This window comes from Corapipo altera, unplaced genomic scaffold (assembly GCF_003945725.1).
Source record: "Corapipo altera isolate COAL_440 unplaced genomic scaffold, ASM394572v1 0, whole genome shotgun sequence".
NCBI lineage: Eukaryota > Metazoa > Chordata > Aves > Passeriformes > Pipridae > Corapipo > Corapipo altera.
Genome location: NW_020884872.1, coordinates 7,588,346 through 7,602,859, shown reverse-complemented (window position 1 = coordinate 7,602,859; position 14,514 = coordinate 7,588,346). Strand labels below are relative to the sequence as shown.

The following is a 14,514-nucleotide window of genomic DNA, read 5'->3' as shown; positions in this document are numbered from 1 at the left end:
GCTCACCTTCGAAGCCTGGCTTGACCCATTACTGTCATAGGCAATGGCAGAATTACAAATCCTAAATCCTATTACCAATTTCGGAGGTGTTCGGATGTGAGAGTTTTATTTAAAGGCTCCCTTTCAATAAAAAGTGGGCAAACTGTGATCAAGGGGAGGGAATTGTCTCTATTTTTGTGATTCACATCTCCTGGCACCCACAAAATATGCATTTCCATGCTCTGATCTGTGCTGCTGTGAAGGACACAGCTGAGAACAGAGCAGGGAGCTGCCGACTAAAGGGTGAAAGAAAGAAAGAAAAACACAGTTACATTTTATTCTTCCTAACATTTTGTTAAATTGGTTCAGCAAGCTTCCCTGAGTCTGGGGAGCTGGGAAGGGGAGGGAGAGAAACTTCATTAAGTGAAAAATTCTCAGAGATAATTGGGAGGCATGGGATAATAGTGGCAGCCTTCATTGTGCTGGGAAAGGAGGGCACTTGCTCTGTGTTTGTTAATTGAAGAAGCCAAGAGCATCTTTCTTCAGGGCCAGGGCTCAGGCTGGAAGGCTGAAGGAGATGTATATTTTTGCTGGTTTAAATAGACATTAGGGGGCTCCATTTTTTAAAAAATAAGCCTCTCGAGTTGCTTCGGCAGCCGATCCAAACAAGCGCGAGCAGCTTGGGCTGAATCCTCCCCCACCCTTCGCACTCGCGCTCTGGTCCAGGGCTTGCTCGGCAAAACACTTCAGCCAGGGGAGGTGGGGACCCTGCCAGGACGAAGTGGCTCCTGGAGGGGACAGAGAGAGGGAGGGAGTGAGGGGGGAGGGAGACGGAACTCCGCAGCCCGGCAGAGGCACAAGAAATCTTCAGAGACACGGTGCCTGTTCTGTGCAGCGCTGCTTGCCGACTCTGAAAATTAAATTCTCCCCACAGTGCAAGTTTGCAGCTCTATCATGCAGACATCGGAGCTTTGTTAAATAAGTTTGCAGTTCTGATCACTGTGGAATAGATGAAGATCGGGCATCTTTCTAAAGATGCTCTTTTTTTGTAAACACCTCTGTGCCTGGTGATATTATTTGCACATTTATCCACTTGGGCCCTAAAAGTATTTAGATTAAAAAAAAAAATCTGTATCTGACTAATTAAAAATCATTACCATCATAATGTCGTCTTAGTTTTATGAATACTCCCTTGTCTGTCTTGACTTTTTCAAGCAAATCAGAAACATTTTGGATCTGAGTCTTATTTGCCCTAAGGCCCGTTTACTCCATGCAGGAAAAGCCAATCAGCCTCAGAAGGAGAGCACATGAAGGCTGCACCCACTGCAAGCCTTTCCAGCTCTTGGAGTGGCACAAAGAAATTGCAGCTTAAAAAAACCCTAAACAATTCTCGAACATGTAATGCTGTGCAATAGGCTGGGTCCCACAAAGTGCCCAGGAAAGTATTTTTGCCAACATCAGTTATTGTTTTTCCCCACAAAGCCCTTGTAGGTCTAGGTCTGTTGCAACAATTAGTGATGAATCACTACTGGGAGTTTGGGACATCCATTGGAAAGGCTCCCAATAACCAGTTACCAGGAGAGCGCCAGGGCACACAGCAACATCATGCTTCATATTCTCTCTATTTTTAATGGCGAGTGGAGAAGGGTTACACTTTAGTTCTGCATATACTGTGTCAGGGTAAAAAAATGTTCTTTTCTGGCAGCACTGAATCAGCACACATCCAAAATTTGCCTTCTTCCGCTGCACGTGCTGCCCCCATGGAAATCAGTGAAAGCCTCATGCAGACATACGAGGGCAGGATTTATCCCATAAATCACATCCCAGATCATAAATATATGCTTGAACCCTCCCTTAATATGATTCATTAAGAAGGAGCTTTTACGGTTGGGGTGGTTTTAATTATCATTGTGTAATTTTATTGTTATTGTTTCCATTAAACATTAACAAACATTCCTTATTTTTGGTTAACAAAGATCTTTCTTAGATTGCACAGTAGTTAATGAAAAACACATAAACACATGCAGAAAGATACCAGGACTCTCATTCAATTAAATATAAAACTTAGAGTAGAAGATCTATAAAAATCCAGATTGTAATGAATCATAAATAAAATATGGAAAACTAACAACTGCCTTGGGTAAAGTAGAAAATTTATAGCCCGAAGATTTGCATTTTTAAGGTTTGCATCATTGTCTGTGTTTTGTTCACTACCACCCACAGAAGATGCTCGTCCTCAATGCCAGAGCCTCGGCCTCAGCTCATTTTCTTGGCTTCTCTAGGCGAGCCCTGCAAATGCCACCAAGCCCTGAGTTAAACCTGCCTTTGACCAGAGTGATCTCCAAGCCTCTGAACTTGGAACTGAAGCCACTTTCTGATCAATGAGTGAGAAGCCACAAGCACACCGGGTTTCCCAGGTGTTTGGCCACTGGTGGGATGGGGACATGTCCAGTAAGGTTGTCCCTACACACACTGTGGTGGATGCAGCTGGCACCCCCAGGCAAGGCTCTTCTCCTACACATGTTGGAGGAGAAATACAGAGAGAACAGCTGGCTCCTCATTCTTGGCTTCCCCCACACCAAGAGAGAGGGTTTTCAGCCATTTGTTAGGCTGAGGTTGCCCTGTTTTTCCAAATGGGTCTGGGAAAAATTTGGCTGTAACTTACAGCCAGTGATTGGCAATGGTAAGAAATGAGATACATAAAAGGCCAGATACTGACACACAATCCCTGAAGCCACCAACATCCAAATGAACTGTTGTTGAGAGATATGAAGTAAAAAGAGTTTAGCTATGTTAAAACAAACCCACTAGGATGCAATAGTTGAACAATCCCATAAGGACCATTACTCTTGGGATAGTTATCAAAGCCATAGCTGGTACATGCATGGACTCCTGCCCATTGGATTGTGTTGAGCCACTTAGTTATACCAGCCTCAAAACTCATATTCCAGCCTTCTTCAAGATTAACCCTGACATTTCAGCTTCACAAGTTCAACAAAAAGTCTGGAAGTTCTTCTAATGTTTATCCCAATGAAAGCAAAGCAAACTGGTCTCCAGACCAGAGGCTTTGCTGGAAACACCAGAATGTCAGCATTGAAAGAGTTAATGGGTGAGAGAAGTAAAAGGATTTGCTAACAGAAAAGCTCTGAGGCATCTGCTGGAGTTAGGGGTGTGTGTCAGCCTGTCTGACACAGCCATTACCACGGTGACAGAGTTCTCCCAAAAACACAAAAAGCGGACAAGCTGGATGAGTGCCTGAGGAAAGCAGGAGTCTGGAGATGGCTCCAGATGGAGACGATTTGGCCTCTGTAGGTGGGGCTTGGTGCTGGTACTGGGGGCCAACTAACGTAATAATTAGTCTCGTGAGCTCTGTAGTCTTTTCCAGCTGGACAGATGTTTCAGGGGCTGGAGCCAGCTGTTGAAAAAAATGGAAATCCCTGGGAGTTTCACCCAACCTAACCTCATCTCCACTGCTCCAAGGAACGTGTTATGGTGCAGAGAGCTGCTGCCTGCAGTATTTGCAGGAATGGTTGTAGAGAGCCTTGAGAAACAAGGCTTTCCCAGGCAGCCCAAGGTTTTGAAAAACGTGTCCGTGTGTCTGCTGCAGCTGTTTGGACAGGCAGGAGCCTACATGTGACTATTAAAGAAGGAACCCCCTCAGCTGCTGGCAGCCAGAGCCCTGGGAGGGAAGGGCTTGGGAGCCCTAGGCAAGCCAAGATCTGGGGCCAGATGGGGTTTGCAAAGCACTTAGGAGGACTGAGACTGGACATAATGGGCAAGCAGGGAGGGCTGTACACACCTTTGGGCTTGAAGGGGCCTGAAAGGATGGGATGGGGAAGGTGGGAGCAAGAGAAGTTGGGATGGGAGCAATGGGAGCCTGGTGGGGAGAATTTGGGGTATTTGGACCCCAGAGCAGGAGATAAGGACTACAGGGGTAGTGGGTCATAGTTTGTTGGAGTTCCTGAGGACAGTCAGCATTTAGGCCCTTGTCAGTCTGCTCCATGCAAGCATGCAAGGAAATCCTAAGCTGGGGCTACTTCAGCTCCTATGCAGCACTGATGATGCAGGGAGCCCCGCTTGACCAGGATCCAATGCTGCCACAGGGAGGCTGTAGAGTCAGATCAGGGATTTGTGGCCCCAGAGCAGGAGGAGAACTGACTTTCAACACACTGGATCGCCAACACTGTGTCCAATCAGGCCAGCAAGGAAGTTTTAAGCAAGGGTCAACTCACACGAAGCAGTGGGGTTGACTGCGCTGGGGTTTGCACCTTTCATAGCAGGCTGTTTTCAGTACATTTTTTTCCCCCTCTATCTCACCCTTCTGCTAAGAGGAACTCACAGTTCAGTGCTCCCGAGGGAACAAGCTGCTGCAAACAGGGAAGCAGCGAGCTGCACGTGTGACCAAAACAGTTATCCTTCAGCTCAGCAGCGGGAGCGCGGCTCTGACGGCCGAGCCACGTGAGTCTCCTCAGGCTGAGCCTCTGCGGGCTGACACTGGCCGGGCTGTAGCTCCTGGCACCAGAGCAGCGGTTATGCCGTTCCAGCGCGGCTAGCGAGTATTACAGAACAAGTCAGAAGTATGCTCGACAAACCACAGGCTTAAAAATAAGGGAAAACACATTTCCTCTCCTCACCAAGGTGGGAGAGGATAGTGTTTCCTCAGGCATTGCTTTGCTAGCACAATGAGGATGGGTCCGAGCCAGTAAGTGTTTGAAAGTGCAGACAAAGCCAAACGACTGTGTTTGGGAGCACAGGGTGGGGCCACCTGCCCGGAGAAACTTCTGTGTTCATAAGTAGTATGAGCAGCAAGTTATGGTCAGGATGGAGATACAGGTGAGGATTTTCATGGGTAGCATGCACACCTACCACATCGTGAAAGTTAACACTTCTGTATCACTCTTCTTTAAGTAGAAAGAAACATTTTCTGTTCTACCCTTTGATTGGGTGAAATAATTTTCTAGTCCTGTTACTTTCCTATTAGGCACAGAGCTGATAAAGGTTACCTTGGATATATCGCTAGGCATATTTTAACTCTGTGTTTTCTGGTTTTAATCCAGACCTCCAGGACTGAAAGGGGACAACATTAAGTATATCAGTGATTTATATGCCAAGAGTCTTTTTTTGTTTTCTTAGACTATTCAGTTTTGAAGGCTCGTTTACAGATTATTTACCATGGTCTCTGATGTCCAACTCCAATATCAAGAAGATGGACTGCAAATCCTTAATTATACTTGCATGTCCTGTATGTGCTAAGAACCCATAAAACAAAACACACGCACACTTCAGACTTGTAATAGTTTGATGAAGATTTCTAAATTTTTCAAGCTGCCAGTCCATTTCAAAAGATGGATTACTCTTCTTAGGATTTCATCTACCTAATTATTTCAGTCCTGGTTACATAATCACCCCATATTTTCTTCCTGCCACTGCCCCTGAGTAGCGCCCAGAGTTCAAGGGAAATGGTGTTACTCCTTAGCACAGAGGTGACAGGCAGCAATGCCTGGGCTGCATTTGCAGGAAGGTGCTGTTAGGGAGGTATGTGGTATACAAAGCCCAGGGACACCACCTTAGTCCCAGTGCTTCTGCAGGTGTCAGGCAGGCAGATAAGAGCACAGAAAAAGCATGTGTGGGTGCAGACCTAAGCATTTTGCAACCCAAATCTATCATGGCAGGAAGCACAAAACCATGATACGATGACGGGTATCACTGTGCTTAAGTGTCTGCAGTGCCTCGTTTGAGAACAGTCACCTATTGACTGATCACATGGCCTCATAGACTCATTTAGGTTGGAAAAGACCTTTAAGGTCATCAAGTCCAACCATTAACCCAGCACTGTCAAGTTCACCCATAAAGAATGTCCCGAAGCACCACATCTACACATCTTTTAAATACCACCAGGGATGGTGATTCAACGACTACATGCTGGGGTCCTGCTGCCCTCACTTCCCGTCTGGACTCTGCAGCAACAACAGGTGGCATTTCAAGTAAGACTTAGGAGTAGAAAGCTGCGTAATAGTTTCAAACCAGCCCAGGAAATTGCGGGAATGTCCAAGAGAGAGACCTGTTCCATAGCACGGCTATGGTTCAAACAAAGCAGCAGTGTGATCTGAGGATGTCTTGCAGCTGGCAGCCTTCAGCTCAAGGCTTGAAGGCACATGGGTATGTGAATCTACAAGGAGGGTTTTGTCTGGGCAGAGGGGAGGATAAGTGCTTTCTCCTCTGGATCCTCAGAGGTCTGCGTGGTAAGGGATAAGTTGTTCCTGCGTTCCAGATACCAGTGAGGCTCCCCAGATACAGAGTTCCACACCAACTCCAAAGTTTTTTAAAGTAAAATGTGAGAGCAAGCAAGCCTTTTTATTAGTATGACACTACAACTAAGACTTCTGCTGTTTATAAACATAGTCAGGGCTCTTAATAATTTTTGCAGGAAGAAAAATTAACCCTAACTGCAGCACTTTCCTTCTGAAGCTGGTCATACCATGGATTGAACAACACAGAAAGACTGGGCTTTAAGTTTCTCTTTTTTCCTTTCCCCTCCCTGACAGTGAATGGCCTTTATTAGCACTAGAGCTGTGTAAATCCTCTATTCCATCACAGTCCAACCAGAACACCTGCCATTCATTTTTGGTGGAAGGAGGAGTTACGCCATGCATTTGAAGCCTCCTGGCTGGCGGAATGCTGGCTGGTGCTCTCCCTGCTGCCTGCACCACAGCGGGCCTTGTGGGTGTCCCATTTGCACTGGGACCAGCCCAAAATTTCCACAGGTCAGAGGCTGAGGTGCCCATGCTTAGGAGAAGGGATGATGGGTGCTTCTCCTGCTCACGACTGTGCAGTGGGATACAGCAAGCAAGGGGAGCAGCTTAGGGCCTGCAGTACACTGGTACACCCTGGTGTGGGTTTGATGCATCAAGATCCAATCAATTCCAAGATTAGCATAAGTCTGGGCAACAAGTTCAGAGGGACACGTACCTCACCTGGTGCTCGGTGCTAGGGCAGCTTTGGGGGCCTGGTGGGTGGGGGTACACAGCTTGACCCTACACGTGCCCTCTCTGGGCACCCTGCACAGCAGACATGCTGCCCTTTGGCTGATCCTGCAGCCTGGAGCAGAGCCAGGACCTCCTCTGTGGACCTTTGAAACCCCCTGCCCTCCCAGCACAAGCATGGGCCTTTAAGCAGTGGGGGGTGGGAACAGAGTGGGAAGGAGGGGGAGCACGGGAGAAGGCAGCAGGAGGGGAACGGGGTGTGGAGCAAGAGAGGAGCAGAGGGGTAGCAGGAGGGAAGCAGAGGGAGAGCAGGAGAGGAGCAGAGGAGGAGCAGGGGGAGATCGGGAGGAGAAAAACACTCCTCACTGTCCAGGCCACAGGGTATCCCTCTCCTCTTACTCCCTGCCAGAAAGAGGCGTTTGTTTCCAGTGGATGAATTGCAGCCCCTACACCTATGGTTATCAGCTTCAATATATTTTAAATTTAGCCTGCATCATCTGTGTATACATCCAGCACAGAAATACGTTTTTCTACAGCCTCAGGGCGGTGGCAGCAGCCCAGAAGAGGGGAGCAGGGCTGGCTGGGGAAGCTTTACAGCCAGGCTGATGATCCAATTAAGTCAACAAAGCGCCCCAGTGATGTGATATGAGGGTTCAGGAGCTGGGAGTAAAGAGGGAACTGTGGTAGAAGGCAAAGGCAAGCATACATATGGAATAAGTTATGGGGGAGACGGTTGAGGCAAAGTGCAGAAATGAGTTCAAGAGATGCCTGGGCTTTTCTCAAGAGGAGGAAAAGGACTCGAGGGGGTCTGCTTGAAAAAGCAGGAAGGGGGGATTAAGATAAAGCCAAAAGAGGGAAGCCTGCTGTGCTGACTGGCCTTTGCTTGTTCCTGGAGCACATTTTTCCCTTTTTTTTTCTTTTCCTTTTTCATTTGACTGTAGAAGATATTAATGTAATTAAAAGACACAGGAACTACCGGAGAGATCAGCAATAAGTTAAGGGTGAGCAGAAGGGAGTAGGAGTGGGAGCTACCTAGCAACCAATGCACAGAAGCCAATAAAATGTGCAGATAGGCAGCATCCAGAGGAAAAAAAAAAATAAAGCCCAGGACCATGAAAGACAAGCTCAGACATTGCATCCCCAAAGTCGTACAGCGTAAGCAGGAGAGTTGATGACCATGCAGCAAGCTGAAGGATGTCACACCAGGGTCCTGGCACAAATTCCCACCTGTCCCCATCTCTCTGTTTCTGTGGCCCTGTGCCACAGCTTGGTTGTGTTGAGCCCTGGGTGAGGGCTCCACTGGGTTGGCCAGGGCGGCAGTAGCAGACGGAGGTGAGAAGCACAGCTCCCTGCACTGGGTGGCCAAGGCTGCTGGAGCCCAAGGCAGCAGGATTGAGACCTGGGAACCCCTGTCTATAAGTAGCAAGGCTATTTTGGTCTCTGTTTAATCCCCAGGGATGGCAGCATCCCCTCACGACCAGGAGAAGCCTTCCCAGCGGCACCACAACCCCACCTCAGTGGGGGTGAGCTGTGGAAGAGAGGGGAACTGGTCCACAAAGAGTGTCCCTGCTATGCTTTGACCTGCTTAAGGGCTTTTTATAAAATTCATTTGCAGTTAAAGCCATGCGACCTTTCATTTCAGGCAAGACCTCATGTTTGATCCTGTAATTGTGGCAAGATTTCTTTTTTTTAAGAATACAGTTTTACAGAAAACGACACCCAAGAACTGCTCATCCTCAGTTTCGCTGCACTTTTGGGAAAGACAGTAGCCTTTCTCCAGTAAGCCAATCCACTCTTTCCATTCTGAGCCTTAACTTCATATTTTTATTACTGTATTTAAAACTTGTTTGGCTTCAAAGTGTGATGAATTTTCCTAAAAGGTCAAGCAAAATTGGACAAGTTGTCTTTTAATTTACCAAGCTTTAAAAAAAAAATATCATTTAACCAGGTCTGAAAATTCACCCTGTGTATCCTTTCTTTAATGTGGGACTTTATTTACTAAACTGCTGTTACTGTACTGCTGAGTTTTTCACCCAGGTGAAGAATGTTGACAAACAATCTTTTTTAAAAATATGGCATAGTTAAGTAGTTGAGAGATAAGGAGGGAGAAAGAAGGTTTTGCCCTCATGAGTCTGGTTACAGCTGATGTCTCCTCCACTGTCACACATGTCACCTTGCCATGGGCTTTCTCCCAGGCCCTTGGCAGAAACAGCCATGGGACTGAAGAGGAGAGCTAGAGCTCCACTACAAGTTTCAGGGCTTGACCCCATCCTCATTTTTATTTGGCCTCCACTCTCGCATGTTGCCCCATATTAACACCGGTAGCTTCTGCCATGGCTTCCCTTGGTACACTTGCATCGTCACGCTGGCAGGATCAGGGACTTGTTTTGGAGTAATGGATTTGTTGCAGAATTATACCTAACTAGCTGTGTCTTCTGCAAAAAAAAAAAAAAAAAAAAAATTGGTTATGCTGGTTTTTGAGTTTCAGGCCATTAAAAATTACCCAGAATGTACAGTCACTCAGTAGCAGCTTCGTAGATAAGGATTTAATTATAATCCCTGCACTCACTTATACTCTTTGAATACCAAATGTATTTTGTGATTGCTTTCAGAGCACACTATTTTTTTTCCCCCAGAAATTTGAAGGCAATTGAGCAATTTTACAGTCTGGAGTCCTGATTCAGCAGCCTTCCCTGTTCAGCAAAGAAATGATGTGCTTAATTCCAATGGGACTTGGGCATATGCCTAATTGGAACCAACGTTTAAGATCACATTAAAATTAATATCTTAATTTTTGTACTACTTTTGTGCCCCTGTGTGGAACACAATTTGATTCCATAACTCAAACTTTTATACAAAGAGGGTTTTGTTAAATCTCCACTTCATTGCAGATGTTCTTGCAGGTACTGCACAAAGCCCAGAAGGCTTAATGGAAACTTTACATGCAGTCTGTATGTAAAATACTTTGAATATGTTCTGTGTATTACAACTTATGTATGTATGTATGTTTGAATATGATGCATGTATTCAAAGAGGGAAGAAGAGAAAAGGAGACTTCAGAGATACCCTTAGGGGTTTAGCCAAGCAGTTCAGCATAAGGATAGCTGAGAGCAAGCTTGTAGCTGGAAATTCTCCCTGGTTCATGACAGCTTCCAGCTTCTTTGTGTTGTGTTTTTTCGTGGTTTTGTTTTTTTGGTTTTGGTTTGGGTGGGTTTGTTTGTTTGCTTGCTTGCTTTTGGTTTTGCAGCATTTCTTGGTTTACTTTGGCTTCCCCATGTCACATCCCGATCTTGGAGAGTTAGCACCCACTGACTCTGTCGGAGACCCAGGTTAAAGTGCAAGCTCTGGTCATCTAAAAGATTTTTACTCAGTCTTTCCTTGTCATAATCACTTGGCTACTAGCCAGGCAGGCCTGATATTATATCCTTCTCCAGCTTTGGCTTTAAGGAGAAATTCCATCCTTTTCTCAGTGAAGGTTTATAGCAGCTGCTGTGCTTCTGGGGAACAAATCAGCTCTGATGAGCTTGCACTGTCTCATGGAAAAGCCATTTTATTCAAAAATTTCTAAGTAAGCCACAGCCAGAACTCTGGGCTTTGTCCCCGTGCTCTGAATGATGCATGATCTGCAGGCACTGGGTACTGTGCTGAGCTGCCAAAACCTGCTGACCTGGAGGTGACTGGAGGGCAGAAGTCCTGTCCCTGGGATCCGTCCTCTCTCCTGTCTTCTCATCCAGTGGGATCTGGAGAGGAAAGACAGTTTGCAAACAGTCCCTGGAGAATATGTGGGGAGCATCATGATCACTTAAACAGGGTGGGTTAAACCAACGTTTGTGAGCTAAGCCCCCCTCAGTGCTGTTAGTGCAGATTTAGGGGCACTAATAGAAATGTGTGGGGTAAGCAGAGAGTGCACATGGGAAAAGGTTCCAGCAGTTTTGCCCTGCTTCCATCAAACATCTCAGCTTCACTGGAGAAAGGGATAACAAGCCAGGGGATGAGACTCTGGTTACATGCACGTTCAAGAGGGAGAGTGCCTCAGGTAAGAAAGAGGAACTCCACTTTGGACTGGAGCTGTGATTTTGCACACTTGCACATTAAAGGGCAGCTAAACTTCGTCTGAATTTTCCCCAACAGGTTTTTTTATGATCAGCTGGACCAGCATGGAAAATTATTCCCCCCAACAGTTGACTTCATTACAGAAAAACACTTATGGCTGTTTCAAATTGCAGTGTCCTTTATGCCTCTGTTGTCTGCTACAGACTTACCAAGGAGAGGAAGAGAAGGAACTCAGGGCTCTGGGAGGGCTGTATTTCTCTGACCCTGAAGTGCCCTAACTGCAGAGCTTTGCTCTACTTGTGTTCATCCTCCCTCTTCCCAAGAGCAAATCGAGTTGAAGTACTGAGAGACTTGCCAGGTGGGAACCATGGCTCTGAACCCCCACATCATCCCAGAGCCAGAACATCCTTATCCAGCAGCCTCTATGCTGTGAATAACGGCCAGCGCATGTCTCCCATGCAAGTCTGCCATGTGCTGGATCTTGGTTCTTTCAGAACACCCTGCTCACTACAGACCATGCCATCGGGCCCCTAAATCACAGAGTGTCTCCCCAGCATCTACTCAAATCAGAAGAATGCACTGCTTCCCAGCTCATTTAATGCCCCTTCCTGTGGAAGACGTCAAGCTTTGAGGAGCTGGGCAGTCTATAGGGCAGATGGCAATCCCCAAGGAAGTGCATGAAGGAAACATATCTCTATTCCAGCCCCTTTGTGACAGCACCGTTTGGGACAGCAAGGGACCAAAGGGCAGTTTTTTTCTTCAGGAAAGTTACTGCCAGCACATTCTACTACTGCAAGGTAGTATCTGGATATTAAATAAGGAGCGTGGAGGTTTTTCTCACCATTACAATAACACTGGAAACAGCTATGTTATTTATTGTCATATCGTTTTTGCCAAGGGCTTTAGCTCATCTATTGGTCGCTAGAAGCAGAAGCATTTGCAAAACAGTTTAAAAAAACATCTTGCACCATTATTCTTCAGCTTCCATTTCCAAGCGCTCTACCTCAGGAACACGGTGAGACTGCCTGCACACAAAACACTGCCAGATGTAGAAAGTAAACGAGCTGAGAAAACTAAATGCTTTTTATCATTTCTTTCAGCTAAAGTAATCGTACGTGTTACTCTGAACAATCGCAGGAATGAAATTTTCAGAGAGAAGTGTGATGTAGCTGAATTTCAAATTCCCTTTTTCTCCTTCAAATTCCTTTCTGCCTGTTTTTTTTTTTCTCCACACTAGCTAGTACTTGTGCCTGTGGCTAGTCTCTTGGGCTTTCCATGACATGAACAACACCGAAACACCGGCTCTGCCTTTCACCCACTTTTTTCTTTAGCAGCAGCCTGTGCCACAGCCACTACAGCTGAGAGCAAGCAACCACAGCGCGCCGGCGTTCACAGCGTGTTGGCTTTTCTCCCCGCCAAGCAATCGACGTGTAATTGCAGAATATTTGGAGGAAGGGCAGAAATGAGGGTCAGGACCCCGCAACCCACGTCAGCCAGCTGGCCCTGCTGGTTTTACGTGATATGAATCGGCAGCAAGCCCAGCCTCAGCCTGGCTGTGAAACGCGTGGGATAAGGAGTGGAAAGTGCTGGAGCGATCTCCGCGGATGGTGTTCCCAGGGCACCGGGATGTCTGCTGATGAGCAAGGCAGGCACAAGCCTACCCGGCCCCTCTATCTATCAGCAACCACTGGCTACTAGCTTTTGTCATTCAGATGATGATGTCCCTGTGCCTGCGCCGTTATTGGGCTCTTAATATTTAGCAGCTTGTCAGACAGCTTTAATTAGTTTCTCTCGAGAGCAGACTGTGGGTTGGGGGTGCTGCAAAAGGCATTTGCAGAGGTTCAAATGCAAGGCAGTTCAGGCTTAAATGCACAGGATCGGGGGATTAAAAGAAGTGTTAAAAATGTGCCCTTTGTGATATGCCTTCCAGCTCCGGGGGCCAGCATGCACAGCGCTTATGAATATACACAGCTGATTCAGGGAAGCAACCTGCGAAGCAGAGCTGCCGCAGCCCACACAGCTAAGGGATGCCCCTCAAACCCTGTGTCCCCGCACTGATGGGAGCCTCCAAGCCCTCCCCCACCGTATCTCCCCCCACACAAACACACAAGCACCCTTCCCCAAATCACCCTCCATTTCCAGGTGCAAATCAAACCCCCAGCTCTCCCCCACAGAGAACACTCAGATCCCAGACCAGCACCCTGGCATGGCTCTGCCCCTTTGCTTGCTCGCCCCTGCCCACTCACCACTCCCTGCCTCACCCCGTGAGCTCTCCACTCCCCAGTCCTCCAGCACAGTACCTCCTTCAGCGGCACCAGGAACAGACAAGACAACACCTTAAGGCCCATTTGCCTTAATTTTGTCTGTTCCCAGTCAACCACAAACTTTGCACTCCCCCTGACCCCCACTCCTGATATGTCCTATCTATTCCAGACCACCAGCACTGGGGAGAGTGGCCATGTGCTTGTGCACAACCCAGAAATAACCCTGCCACAACCTAGGGTGGACCCATGAGCCAGAAATAATAATTCCAAGTATTTTAAACAGCCAGAGGAGACTGGCTGAGATAAAATGTCACAGGGAATTCCCTGCCAGCACAAACAATATGAATTACAGAATCAGTAACACAAAGTATCATTAACTGTTCTGGCTCTGCAAAAATAGGTTGTGCCTCGGCAGTCCAAAGGCAGCACAGGGTGGTTTGAGAAGGGTGGCACAGGGATACGGCTGAAAAGATACCAATTAGTGGTTTTGTTCGTGGCTTTTGTGGTGTTCTGTGACCTCCCTGGTGGTGTGTATTCTTCAGAGGTCGGGCTAACCTGGATCGTTGGCATTCAGATGTTAATTTTACTTCAGACGCAACAGAATAAAAAGTGGCCAGCCTGGCATTTGGGACATACACATTGCTCCTCAGCAGGTCAGAAAGGCAGCTGGGCTCTCAAGGAAGCACATGGCCTGGCTTGGCTGTTTCTAAATTGAAGGCAAGCTTATAGTGGCCAGAGCAGCTAATTACATCAGATTTTGAATACTTAAGGAAAAAAAAAATCCCGGTATGGAGCAGCTCTGCCTTTCCTCGTGTTTCTTAGTCCACATTCACTCCTGCATGTGCTAGACAGTGTATCGTAGGGATTGTTCGTACTTGCTGGTTTCTCAGTGCAGCAGAGGTGAAAGCTGCACAGATATTTAACAGTGATTACTCTCACATTCGAACACTTTGTAGATATTTACTGCAGGCAGCAATATCTCGGTCCTACAGATAGGGAGTTTAAGAGAGACAGGGATAACCTGAATTGCCCAAGGTCCCAAAGGAGAAGCATGGTATGATATCAGAGCTGCAAGTCTAGTACCCTTACCTTACAGACCCATGCAAAGCCTGTTAGACCAAACCTTTCTGCATTAAAAGAGATCTCTTTGTGGAAACCAGTGATCTAGCTCCCATCTTGTGTTTATTTGGCAAATTGCTTCTCACACGCTGAGCACTGCCTTTGAAATCTGTCCT

At 46.9% G+C, this 14,514-nt stretch overlaps 1 long non-coding RNA gene across 1 annotated transcript; it reads right to left on the bottom strand.

Annotated features, from left to right (window-relative positions):
* Nucleotides 1-9,234: 9,234 nt before the first annotated feature.
* On the bottom strand, nt 9,235-13,471 carry LOC113945066. Its single transcript, XR_003526933.1, has 3 exons — nt 13,316-13,471; nt 10,630-10,702; nt 9,235-9,397 (listed from the first exon to the last, which is right to left on the bottom strand). It is a non-coding gene; the product is annotated as an uncharacterized LOC113945066 (long non-coding RNA).
* Between the last annotated feature and the right edge of the window lie 1,043 nt (nt 13,472-14,514).